General features: G+C 40.2%; 1 long non-coding RNA gene across 1 annotated transcript in view; it reads left to right on the top strand.

The window, feature by feature from the left end:
* The window catches only part of LOC117810012, a 156,674-nt gene that overhangs the window by 26,149 nt on the left and 116,444 nt on the right, over positions 1-14,081 (top strand). Inside the window, exon 3 of the long non-coding RNA XR_004630664.1 lies at positions 4,073-4,178. This is a non-coding gene — a long non-coding RNA (uncharacterized LOC117810012). The remainder of the gene's footprint in view (positions 1-4,072; positions 4,179-14,081) is intronic.

Genomic DNA, 14,081 nt, shown 5'->3' with positions numbered 1-14,081 from the left:
ATACAGTGGACTTGAAAGTGAAAGAAATGCAGCTGGGTGAAACATCACTGAACTGAAGTGAACTGTCTGCTCATGAAGAATATTTTCATCACTTCTGTGTATTACAACTGTGTTCCTATAAAGGCTCCCTTTTAATGACAATATTTTTGAATGAGGTTGATGAAGTATTACTGTAATCCAAGAAATGCTTTCTTAAATGATATAATATTGATGTAAACTTGTGTTATGCATAGCGTTGCAAAGGGGTGGAAAATTCCATGAAAGTTTCTGCTAAATTTCCATGGGAAGTTAAGATGGGGGATTTTGGAAATATTCCAAATTGGAAACTTTGCATGGGAATTAACTGGGAATTGAGGGTAATTTAATGGAAAGGTATCATAACGAAGCATAAATATTTGTTTTGTTATAAGCAGAAATAGAAATAATCTGTGCATGTGATGGAGGAATGCACAGTGCATGTAGGGGGTGTGGTCTCAATAGCCCTGCAGTAAGCAGTGTGCTATGTGCATGTGATTGAGGAATAGCATAGATATTCAACTGTACTTGCATGAAATCTGGTTGTTTTAGTCAGGATATGCTAAAATATATTTTCCCCAACTATATTTAAGTTCCCTATTAAGAGCCAACCTTCAATTTAGTAAATTCCTGGTTTATTCCCATAAATTCCAGTTTATTCCCATGGAAAGTCTCTACTTTTAAAATTCCCGGAATTTTGAAACCCTAGTTATGCACCTCAATGTATGAAAAATGTTTAATGTTTCTTTGCATTCCTGATGGATCGGAGCTTTAATTTATAATCAAGTTTAGAGCCTAAAGTTTCAAAGTGTTGGGCTAACTTAAATTCAAATAAAAGACATGTCAAAAAGCAGTTTCTGTATGGTAACATTAATAATGACATGCTGTGTTTGTGGTTTTAATTGGCTGTTTAAACTTTGGTTTAGTATATAAACAAACAGTTTAAAATGTGTCTGTGGGATCTCACTGTGACCTGCAGCTGTGTGCTGTTAAATCAATGCTTTGATGATGCTTTGGGTTACGTTGCCATCCAGTAACTTTTCCACATTAGGTCTTTATCACTTATTTGTCATATGTACCATTGTCAGTCTCGTCTGTCAGTCGTACAGCCTGTACTTTGAGATTCTGTGCTTCCTTTTCATATTGACCTCTATGAGCATGATTGATAATTAAACATTTGACAGGAGGGCGAAGGAATAATGAGTGTTTGTTCGGAGAGAGATAACATTTCTCAGAGCATAACCAAAGCATGGCAGAGCAGCCCTGCAATATTACCTCATGCTGAGCTGCATAATAAAGAGCTGCATGCATATTAATGTTGAGTTTCTGCATAATGTCTACATCTTATGACAGGCTTGGAAATACCCTGACACCTCGCTAGTGTTGCTTAACCTTTCCTATGCTTCAGCATGGTTATTTGCGTCCACATTCCCTTATGATGGGTGGGATCTCCCCTCACCCCTGGTCTCACCCACGTGGCCCTGCCTGCCAGCCGTTATTTTTCCCACACTCCACCAGTCTTGCAAGCTAACGCTTCTCCTCACTAACGCGTGGTGGAGGTGTGTGATGCCAAACGAGTTCCTCGTTTCCTCCCTCTCGCTTGGTTGGTAGAGTCTTTTGGAAGAACTACAGCGACATCTGCATGTGCCATGGTTACAGAGCGCCAGGCTTATACCCACCCGCCTCACTGGGCTTCCCCTGCCAGCCTGCTCCCCGTCTGCGCTGCCCCTCCTCCTCACCTGCGGCAATCATTTCTCAAATTACTAAACATGGCTAATTGCGGGAGGCGTGAAGCTCACTTCATTTGAATATTCTGGCTTGGGGGGGAATTTCCTCGCATTGGAGAAGAATTAAGCGAGGCTGTCTGGAAAAGGAAAGATCTGCAATTAGACACAGGTCTCTGTGGAGTAAAATTTGTACCAGGGAATTGTTGTGTTCTAGGCTGTTGATGTTAACCTCACCAGGGCATTGTTTTTTTTTCTTCCACTTATTAAGTACAATTTTATTTTGACCCCTTTTTTCATATCTAAATTATTCGAGTAATTTTTTAGTCGGATGTCTAAAAAATCCATCTCTTGAGTTATCCTTCTGTATTTTAAAATCAATTTAATTTTGAAATAAATAAATCTAAGATGAGGCAGAACTGAACAACTACTGCTCTGGTCTCTCACTGTATTTTTTCATTATCTGTGTTTGACTTTATGCTACTTTCTGTGATCTTTTGAAAAGTTATAAAAATCCAGCAGAGTGGGGATTGATTTCTCACTAATATCAGGGGCCTTGTCGTGAAGTAAGAGAACGTCTGGTTGTGGTTGTGGGGTTTATTTTGGGGTATGTTTACTTGAGAAAATAACTTGATGCAGTTGTTGTTGCCTTGTGTAGGGAGATGATGAAAAGGACATGAAACAGAAGAGAGGTTAGATATTCCTTTCAGAAAATGTATGATTGAAGTTCACAGTCACAGATTGTATCCAGCCTGTCTCACAACTGCTGTCAACAGTCATTTTCAATTCTCTGCCCTCATTTGTACAACATTTAAACTCTTACATGAACTCAAACAAATTCAACAGGGAACTGCTCATTCAACCGAGGTTCAGTGTTCGGAATTTATCTGATCAATGCAGATATTGAACAAAATCTGAAAGCCCATTTAAAGTCTAATTTCATTTCCATTCACAAATCCACAAACATGAATTAGTTCAGTATGAACAGACATTCACTGTATGTGAGATGGCTCTTTGCACAGATTGAAAGGTGCTCAATTAGTCCGTGTCAGAGAGGTTGAGCGCCCTGACTTTTTTAATTAATGTTGAATTAAATGAATTGGCAGGTTGCCAGAAACCAGGCACACAGCTTTGAAGATTGTCATCGCATAATGAGCCGCTTTTTTTTCTTTTTACATTTCATGCTTTTTCTGTTTCCAGTCCCTCGCTCTCCGCTGCCATTTGCCCGTATGCCTTAGCGATTTAATGATATGCAAATGAAATATGCATAAAACCATTCTGCTGTAGGATGATTAAGCACAGAGGACATTAGCCAGTGCCCGCCACAGTGTCTGCTGTCTCCTCTGCATTCCGCTTTCGACCAGGCGCCCACATCACCACTCTAAGAAAGATCAATGCTGCTAATGCACTAATCATTAGAATAACACAAATAATATCCACTCTTGAGAGAAATTAGATTCCAGGAAGGTTTCTTCTCGCTCCAGTTTTGTAAGATCCAGAACCAGAAGAGGCAGATGTCTTCATACGTGAGAGTTGGAGCTCTAGAGAGCAGGCAGAGAGCAAAGAGAGCTGGTTTTCCAAGAGGGAGCATTGAACGTAACTGGCAATGCAGGAGCTTTTCTCTGCTTGTTTGTGAGTACTGTGGCATTATTTGACTACTGGCATATAACGAAGGAAGAAAAATATCCCCGTTTCCCTCTGTCTCTCTCTCTCTCACTCTTTCCCACACACACTCACACACACACACATAGACACACACACACTCCACCCCCATTTCGTCCTGCTCTCTTGTGCAAGCCCTCTTTTTTTTTTTGTAATCCATTTGTGTAATGAAGACGCCGCACAATTAACACTCCCCATGGAATTATATAAAAGGGTGATTATCCAAAGTTCATTAGCTGCGAAAGATTAGAATATCCACATTTCCCGTGATGAATATGAAAAAATAAATCCGGCACCAATTACAAATTTAATTGTTAATCGGATCATTTTCAGCCGCGGCTATCACGTTTGAGATGCCCACAAAGATGCCATCTTTCTCGCGTTCTTTCTTCAGTGGTGGTACTACCACATTCAGGCATCTTGGTAGTGCCAGGGCTGGGAAGCCAGCGCAAAGATGTTATAATCCCTCCCTTTGGATGACTTCCTTAATTATTCATATTGCAAAACCATGTCTCTCGTCCAAAGAAATCCTTGGAAAAAAAGAAGGACCAGTAATTTTGGGATGCCAGTTGATGGAAATCCTTGCGTTGCTAATTACTGTTTTAATTCCGACTGTGCATATTAACGATGTAAACGAACTTAATGAAAGCCTCCATTGTATCTCTTTTCAGCGATGCCCATCCTTGGCTCTGTGCCCGATGCCAGCACACCTCGCGGGACCAATGACACCATCCTCCGGACCTAGAGAGTACCCCGGACAGCAACTCAAACCAGTTGGTAAGTCTGCGTTGCATCTATTTATGATAGTTTAGTGCAGGAGGGAATATCCTGAAAGGGTGGAGTTTGTTCATTTCTTTTGGATGGTTGGCAAGAAAGGGGCAAAAAAGTCATAGAGCTGTGGGATGTGGGATGTGGGTGTGGAGGACGTAATGAGTTCCCACGGCCTCACTACCCCCAGTTTGGTTGAAGGCAGGCCAGCACCTCCCCCTCAGTGTCTCTTGAACTCCGGTTTCCTTCTTGTTCATGTGTCTTCTTAATCTATCCCACTTACTTTTTGTTGTGTCCATGCCACTCTGTCACTTGGCTGTCTTGCTGCTGGATAGTACAACAAAACTGAAGGTCTTTGTATCCATGGGTTAATGCAGTGAAATTGAAGATAAAACCAAGAAATACCTGCAGTCTTCAATACTATTGCTTGGCTTATATTTAGAAATGTGTCCTCTATTTCCGGCTTTAAGGATTGTTCTGCCACAAGAAGTTGCTCCTGTTAACGAAAACGATACTCTAGAGGAAACAGGATGTGTGATTCTTGCTCAGTTGAAATGTAAATAATTGATAGTAGTAAACTAATCATGTCCATCCACTGATTGTAATTTAATTTGGCAGTTCATTAGTATGCACCCTTATGTTTGCATCTTTTGTCTCCTTTTTGTGTCTGTGACGTTGTAAACAGCTGCTGGTGAGCTTCAGGCACAGTCCCAGAGGTCCATTCCTCCTCCTCCTCCTCCTCTTGTAGGCAGGCACGCCTGTGATTGGCAGATTGGCAGTGTCTGTTGCAGCAGTGCCTATGGTAGATGTTCAAATGTGGCTGCCAGCCAGCGCAATACGAAATGGCAGTTCTCACTTGGGAAAATATGGGGTAAAGGGGGAAGGGAGTTGGCACAAAAAGAGGCACTCGCTTCACACCCTTTACTAAATAGTTGAACAGTTCGCCGCTTTTGATTCGCTTCGTCTTGTTTGTTGTTGTTTTATCCCCATTATGGATTCTTTTGTAGTTAATTCAAGTCGTCCATTTGATTGAGGGTGGCACCCTAATTAACGAAGCAAATTTTCGTTCTAATTAGTCTTAACAGCTGCTGTTATGTCTCTGTTTGTTCTTGTCTCTCTTGTTTTTGGCAACCGATTCGCGAAATACATCCGACTTTGTTGATTTGGCTAATTTGTGTCATATGTCCCCCGTCGTTCACCAGGTTTCATGTCATGTGATGCCATCACAGTCCCGCTGGCACACCACTTGACACCCGCAATTGCCAAATAATTGCTCCGTGGGCATCCTCAAAACCGGTGACTTTCACCCAAGTCCATAAATGCCAACTGTGAAGTGAAAATGGCGTTCGATATCAGCTGCATCTTCCAAGGGTACGTCCTTTACTGCAAACGGATGAGTTGGCATGGCGTCTCCTGCCCAGATGGCTGGCTGGCTGCCTGGCACAGAGAGCTGTGTCTCAGATGGTTAGGGGGAGAGCAGGAAGGAGTGAGAGGGAGGAGCTTGCTTTTTTTGCCACCACCACCCCCCAATCTTTGCTAGAACAACAAAACAGCCCCAAGTTTCTCTTGTTTTTGTTTTATAATCTCCTTTTCCTTGATTAACTTCATGTGATGCTGTCTCCAGAGTCTTCTCATGTGCCGCCCATCGCTCAAGTTCACTTCCTGTCCCACATCCTCCTGGCAGCTGAGCTGTATTTAAACTTTTGGTAATCCACTTCTTGTACTTTGATCACGGTCACCATGCAGCCAAAGCTCATCGGTCTAAATAACACACCCCAAAATTAATTCAGGTGTGTGTCACATTTTGAAGTGTCTTCGCCAGCAGATGTCTTGTTCTCCATGGTGGTATCAAATGATGAATGTGTTCTTCAAGACCCATCTTCATCTGAACTGTCACTTTTCATGAGACAGCCCCATCCACAAAAAAGGAGAATAAAAACATTGAAAACTCAAAGCATGTTAGTCTTCCAAAAATTACAGCAGGACTCCTCTGTCTCGCAGACTTCATCTAACCACCTACACTAAAGCGCAGAGAAGTCCGCCTTGGTGCTACCACTGAATGGATGGCACTGTGCCAACTTCTCTCTGCCATCAACCGCATTCGCTCCTTGTTTCCCTTATTTGCCCATCCCCTTTCTCACTCAATCCCTCTCTTACCCACCCTCCTCCTCTTCCTAGCTTCCTTTCCACATGCCCACTACACCCGCCTTCCATCTCCCTTTTTCTTCTTCTTCAAGCTTGACATTAATTAACATTTGGGTTAATTGATTCTGAAAGCCAGTGGTTTCTTCGAACAGTGCTTGTAAGCCCGGCTTGCCAGCTGTTTTTTTGCCCTGCCGTGTAACCGCGGTGCCTGGCATTTGCATTGACTTTGCTTTCCCTGCTCTTCTATGGTCCTGGATATAGAAAGAGAGATCTTGAACCCACAATCAGCCGTACTGTTGTGCAACATAAACAGAGCGAGCTTTCCCTTTATGTGCCACGGTACACGGAAAACAATCACAAGCTCATTATCAGACTGTAGCAGATTGAACGTGATGTTTTGCTGTCTCATCCGATCACACGATGTTGTCATTGCATTTTATAATTAATCAAAGTCCTTACTCCACCTCCTCTATTGTACGTTTTTCTTTAGATTCTTCCTGTTGTTACTTCTCCTTTTTCCCTTCTTCCCTTCATTGTCTCTATCTGTAATTTTCTTTAATTGTACCGCAATCACGTTGTGACCATCTGCTTTGCTGTTGGGTTTGGACATGCATGAAAAGCGTAACGAGCAGGTTGTAAATAAATGACCGTTCATTTGGATGTTATTGGTAAAGCTTAATTAATATGTAGTAATTATCCATTCTCTCTCTCTTGTCTCAAGCTGCGTCATCGGTAGTGAAGTTTGATTGAATAATTATCTTGGTCACATCTGCTTTTTTCTTCCTACTATTTTAATTCTGGTCGTGTGGTACAGAGCTGACAAGGTTAAAAACCGGGAGACTGAAATAGTTAAATTATTTAATTAAGTCCCCCCTCCCTCTGAAGATGGGAGTACATGGCTGTTAATTAGCAGCACTGCAGCTTTGCTTTAATAGCCGGCATATAGTAGACTAATTAAGAGAGAAATAAACGAACGCTCGGATATACCGAGACATACTTCATGTCATTGCGATTTTAATTCCAGGATATTTGTCTTTTTTTTTAATACGTCTGTATATCAGTTGTGCACATTTTGTGTCAACAGTTGTATGGCTGTGTTATGAAAGATAATCTGAAAACAAAAATGGTTCTCCTTTTCAAAGTCTTCCTCTGACTCAGTGGTTCAGAGAAGCACTAGCGGAGGACTTCATAGAGCTGAAATGTGCTATTCTTTCTTGATTTTAACTCCTTTATTTTTGTTTTTTTTGTTCATTATGAAATAAAAAGCTGGGCAATTGAGGCAACAAGAGGAATCCATTATGCAAATTGAGCAGTATTTGCATAATGTCTTATGCCAGTAATATGCAAATGAGCCGTATAATTTATGAGCGCCTGCGTCCGCCTCATAGTGTTCCCATAACTTACAAAGACTTTTTTTTCTCCTCCTCTCTCCTCCTATCCAAGCTGGCACCACAGGCACCACACTCAGAGCAGACCCACACTAAACAAGCACACCCACAAAAAGGGGTTGCTGGCTTGGTAGTATGACTGGGTGGGAAAAACTTGTCTGGCAGACTGATGGAGGATAAGGAGGAGGGTGAGGGGCGGGACGCGTGGTATGGGAGAGATGTGTTGGGGGGGCACATAAATCCCTCTACAAAGGCTCAGTAGCAGATGCTAATTCTCTAAAACAACTGCTAAACTAAATTAAATGCGAGACAAAAACAAAGGTGGAAGATGGAACGGGGCGGAGCGTTGGCAATTTCTGACTTTTTGTTTTGTTGCGAGAGCGTTGGCACTGCGCTCTTTCCCTTTCTTTGATGCCCGCTTTTGAGATTTTTTCCCCCCTTGTCATTGGAGCTGGCAGCTTGTTCCTCTTGTGGAGGATTTCCTTATGAGACACTTGGATGAAAGGTGGGATGGAGAGGAGAGAGAAGCAGAAGGAGAGAGAGAGGGAGGCTGCATCTGAAGGCATGCTTGTGAGGGCTCCACTCGTTCTCGGCAGTACCCTGGTATGCCACCACTGAGACCAAGCAAGCCCAGCGCAGAGCATCCAGGCTGTATCCAGGGAGACCAGGACCAGACACACTCTGATGGGTGATATAAATTGCACACCAGTTGTCTGGGCTTCTTATTACCCAGCAGGATTTTGTTTGCTGCAATTATTGTATTACGACTCGTTAGTAATGATCGGCCTGCTTTGCATAGATGATCTGAAGCTAATGGCTAAAGAGACGATTCTGCATTGTTCTGGGAAAAAACCCCCACAGGGGACTTCTGGAGAAACCGCTTTCACAGCTGCACACCAGTTCATCGAGGACATGACTTTTAACAAAAATAATTGTTTTATTTCTGTTAAAGGGCTTGTCTCAAAGACATTCCTGACTTCATGTTTTTATTTTTGCATCAGCTGCATCTGTGCAGGAAATCAGGATCTGTTCTTTTTACATTTTTCCTGTCTCTGACACTTCTGTACTAGTGACAGTAGAAAGGTGTCTGTGCCAAGATCATCCTATTGCACATAGAGAGTGTGCCCATCTCCCCCAGAGCCTGAGGAGGCTTCTGTTCACTCTGTGTTGGACAGCAATTTTACAGAAGTAGACATGGGTACATGTGTGTGTGGTCGTGTGTGTGTGTGTGTGTGTAATGTGTGTGTGTGTTCACACATTACAGTAACGTTTACTAAGAAACAGAAAGAGAGAAAGGACATTATGTAAGGCTTCATGATGTGTGTTTTCCTTCAGCACATGCCACACATGCACACACATGCCAACTTCACCTTCCTTGTTGCTGTATCAGGACTTTGGATTAAATAAAGCTAGAAGGATCAAACCTTGGAAATGCCAACCCCACTCGTTTGCTCTGTGGTTTCACTTTTTCATGGTTTTCTCTTAATTTTTGTTTTTGCTGCTAACTCCAACACAGACAACTTTCAATAAGATTGTTCTCCAACTGTATTTATATATTCCGGATTCCTACTTTTAATTATTTTTAGCCATCATTTTTATCATGTATTATAATGCAGTCATATTACAGATATTAATATTCCGTATGCATTGTATTCGTGCCTGCAATTATTTTCTGAAATTAGCATTCAACTGTAAGCTCATTATGCCGCACAGACCTTTCATTATCTCTAATGAATGACTCATTTAAAAGTGGATTTTTTGTACTTGAGTGCTGTCTGAATATGCATTAGACCTTCTGCATTCAGGGTGGGTAATTGCACAAATTGTATTAATATAGTTTTTCCATAATGGCATACTATACTCTATATCCTCTGGCAGAAATACATATTATGAAATAAATATAACATCACCAACAGCTTTTTGATGAACCAATGATTTAAACTTAGTGATTCTACATTTTACATACAGTCCACATGTAAACAGTAACAGAGATAAAATGGAAATGACAAATAATTAATCCTTATTAGTTAAATAATACAAATGATAATTTAAATGTAGCTAAGATAGGGGCCTCAGTTGAGGGGTGATACATTTTATGGTAGCTAATATATATATTTAATTCAGACTACTTCTTGAAGTGGTAGAAGGAAAACCAAAGTGAGCCTCCTTTCAGGTTTCTCTTATGAGAATTGTATTTAACTTATAAGGAAATGTGAGAATCCCACTGCTGCTTGATATGCCATACCATTGAAGTGACAAAAGTAAAATCTTTAGATGAGTTTTATGTTGGATTATGGGTTGTCTGTGTTAGAAGTTAGAATAATATGTGCAAAATTATTTTATTGTTGTATAGTTTTTGAACTGTTTGCTCGATCAGAGTGTTAATGCCAAAGATTTGGCAATAAGTGTTGCCTAAAACAAGATATTTCCAAAGAAGATCAAACCTAAGAAATTAAGGCCATGTTAAATCCAGTAGTTGTGTATTTTGGGTCTCCTACAAACCCTATACCCTACAGAATACCTATAAAACATCACTTGGAATATCCTCTCAAATGAAAACATGAAACACCTAGTTTATGTTACTTAAAGTTAGTCTGATTACCAAGTTTCATACAATATATTGGAGAAATGAATACAAAGCATCCAATGCAGTACTCTACTTTCAAGTCCAAAAGGACACTAACCTATCATAGGCAACTCTTCATGTTTGCCCCTCCAACTTCTCACCAGATACCTTGAAACAGCTAATGTGAGCCAATATAAAAAGACAAAAATAAACTGATGTCCTTTTCCACTGTTGATAATATTCGAACTACCACAGAGATGACAACTGTACCGATTTAAGTTACCCTAATTTTGTAACTCGGTGGAACAAGATCCTGTTACTATACTGTTGGATTGGCATCCATAGTCACTAGTGACTGGGTAAGTAGAGTACTCATGATCCCCACATGTACTGTTTTAAACAGTATCTACAGTTTACTGTGGCTCAGGCATAGACTGTATAATAAATGGATGTAGTATCCGTGACGTCATCTATCTGTTTCTGAAGCGCTGTTTTGAAGCTGATCGTCACGGGTGCCATATTGGAAATGCCAAACTTAACCTAACCTCTGTTGGGCTGGTGTGAGATAAAGAGGTGGGCCTTTAACCTTTTTGCTAACAGCTACAAGGTGCCCACACATCAATCAAGTCAGCCATGCCCATATTTGGGCAAAACACGCAAGTTTAATATCTTCAAAAATGACTAATTATAAAAAATGTCCCCCCCCTTACAATGTGTACAGATAGAGAAAAAAGCTATTCAAACACTGTTTTTTGTCTGTTAACGTGTTTATGTTATAAAGATCGTCTTTTTTGAAAGGTTGTGTATGTGGTTTCCTGTGTTTCTGAAGCCAGCCTTAAGTGGACGCTTGATGAACTGCAGTTTTTAACACTTCCGCATTTGCCTCATGTTTTAAGACTGGAGGTTGCCTCTTGGGCTCAGAGTGTATTTATTATTGAGTATTCGTCAAGTTGTCTACCTATTCAAACTATTCAAGCCAACCTGTGGATATCTTTTGATTCTGGTGGGCTGAGGCAAATAAGAAAATATTGACTTTACAATACAGCTCTATGTAAGTTAAAGAGTCAATGTCTTTGTATACTGTCAACTTTTTGACTGAAGCTCATATTTGAAGTCCTCTGTTTATGTTACAAATCTCTGCCTCTAATAGAACCTGTCATGTACCTTTTCTTTTGAGTTTCTGTATCCTACATTGTATGTAATCAATGCCTTTAACCAACGGTGTTCTTGGTCATTTAACATTAAAAAGATTGTTTGCCTAGTGAAATTGTTGGAACATTTTTTTTCCTCATTATGTTTAGGTTTTTAAGTTTACAACATGTTACTAAGTAATGCCTACTAAAACATACATATAGAGTCCAAGCTCAGCAAATTGATCAATACTTCAAAACAACAATCGAAAAGCACACACAATCAAGAATAGGAAAAGACAGGTACATTTCTATTTGTGTTTATAAAGAGGAGTTTACTTTTTAAAGAAAGAAACATACAAGTTAAAAACATGAAATGTATGGCTTTTATTATCTGATCCATTAAAATACAATTAAATGGAAATCAATCAAGATACATGGAAAGCATTGCTTCTGGTTTAAATGTAACATTTTTACAGAGGTCAACAACCAAAGTAGATTATCTCGCTCTTGCCAAGCAAATCAAGAGGGAAAACATTATTGCTAGTTTGTATTTAGCTGGATATGCAAAAGCTGGGGGTCACTAAAGATAGCCAGCTATCCTTTAGCAGCACTAGCCTTAGTGTCTTTAAGTGTGAGGGTCAGAGGGTGCAATGAAAGGGGTGGAAGCTTTCAGCAAAGACAGCTGTCACGCCTTGAAAACGGATCAAAAGATGAGGTTAGTACATTCACATTCCTAAAATAGGAACCAATTTGCCCTGCTCCAAAATATGTCATTAGATCATATTTTCAGAATGTGAATGTACAAAGTTGATCTGTTTTCAAGGAAGGGTGTGAATTAGATCCAATGCTTGACTGCTACCCTCGCTGAAAGCTTCCTTCACATTCATTGCCCCCTCTGACCCCTCAGCACACATTAGCAGGTAAGGATTTATTTCAGCACAAGATGTTCCCATAAAAGTGGCAATCTTATTCCACTAGCATGAAGGTTTTAGCATTCTGGGTAACAGCATCTGAAATCACAGGGACACAAATGGGTCTGTCCATAAATACAGTCCATCCATGAATAATAGAGCTAGCCGTGTATGTACAGCCCTGTTAAGGCAGTGTTAAAAGAGCCCTCCTCTTTGTCCGTATTCTTCTTCCTTTTCCAGCAGACACTCCATCTGGTTGTGAAATAATTTTAGGATCTGATTTTAACTTCAAAGGTGTTTTTGTAAAGTGACATTACATTTTGTCTCGTTTCTTTTTTCCTGTCTTTTTCTGAAAAGTGTGAATATGTAGTCACAATTTAGCTCCTGACTGGATAGCTGTGTATATGGATGCTGAAGAATGTGTTTGCAAAACAAAGCAGGGTTGGATATGAGCAGATCTGAGTGCATTTACTGCGTGGACAAGAATCTTATTTCAAATTTTAAACTCAAATGTTGCCTTTATGTTGCTTTCATAGAGGCTGTTTAGTTTATTTTTGATAGTACTATACAACATTAGGAAAAATGTGCTTATTGGCACACTTAAGGACCTTTGTATGCCTTAGCTCAAAATGAAAAATAGATACCAGAATAGATCTGCCACTACCAATGTTTGGTTAAATTTTTTCGTTGTATGTAGAGCTGGGCAATAATTTGATATGATAAGTATGATTTTGAATTGTTCTTAATATAAATATATCAAACATGCGCTTAAAATGTGATAAATTTAAACCTGTGATTAGACCTCCCAACCACTGGAAACGGATAGGGCGCTAATATGCTTTAAAAGCTAAGTGCCACCCAACATTAGACAGAAGACGGCATTTAACAGCCAATCATGTCACAGGGTGAGAGGTAGGTGGTCTTAAAGATGTTGGGAACAGAATGTAAGCACAGTTGAAACGAGCGACATCGAAGAAAATGCAAAACCTACCAGCTCAAAGCAGAGTCGTTAGTTTGACACTGTGCTGACTCTGCGTTAACTATTCACTCTATTTAAATACACATTCAGGATGTGGGTAAAAGACGAGCACGGATACAACTTCTGCTGTGCATTTCGAACATGTTTAATGCCCAGCACGACCTTAGTAGAACTGAACACTATATATCACTGCGATGTGGCAAACAATGTCACTCTACCTGTAACCCTTTCTTAAAGGGGCAATGCTCAAATCAATACTCTGCTAAACTGATACACAGCATACATTTTGATATATCACAAAACTCATCTTACACTAGAGACCCGCTTCCTGTTAGCACTGTCAAAAATGATGGTTTTAAGAAGCTTACCAGAGAACTAAATCCAGATAAAAGCTAACAAACCGACTGATATTTATCGTGATAATTATCAATATGGACTGATGTGAAAAATGTTATTGTGATAACATCTTTTCAATATCGCCCAGCTCTAGTTGTATGTTCTACACATAGACTGTATATAAAATGGACGTCATCTCGCTAGGCTTGAAGTGAGGCTGCCACAAAAACTGCTCCCCCTAGTGGCTGGCTGCAGTATAGGTCAAAAACTCCTTTTCCCCCTTTCATTTGATTGGGGCTGCGGTCAAACTTAAAAAATAAATACACGTTATTTGAACGTTTCTCACTTCTGTATGCTGTGGTGATATGTAGTAATTATTGACTGTTTTGTGTTCAAGGCCTCTTTTTCCTGAAAACTTTATTTTTCGTTCGTTATTAGAGGTTAAAAAACAAGG

This window comes from Notolabrus celidotus, chromosome 3 (assembly GCF_009762535.1).
Source record: "Notolabrus celidotus isolate fNotCel1 chromosome 3, fNotCel1.pri, whole genome shotgun sequence".
In the NCBI taxonomy this organism is placed as follows: domain Eukaryota; kingdom Metazoa; phylum Chordata; class Actinopteri; order Labriformes; family Labridae; genus Notolabrus; species Notolabrus celidotus.
This window is presented reverse-complemented; position numbering and strand designations above follow the sequence as displayed.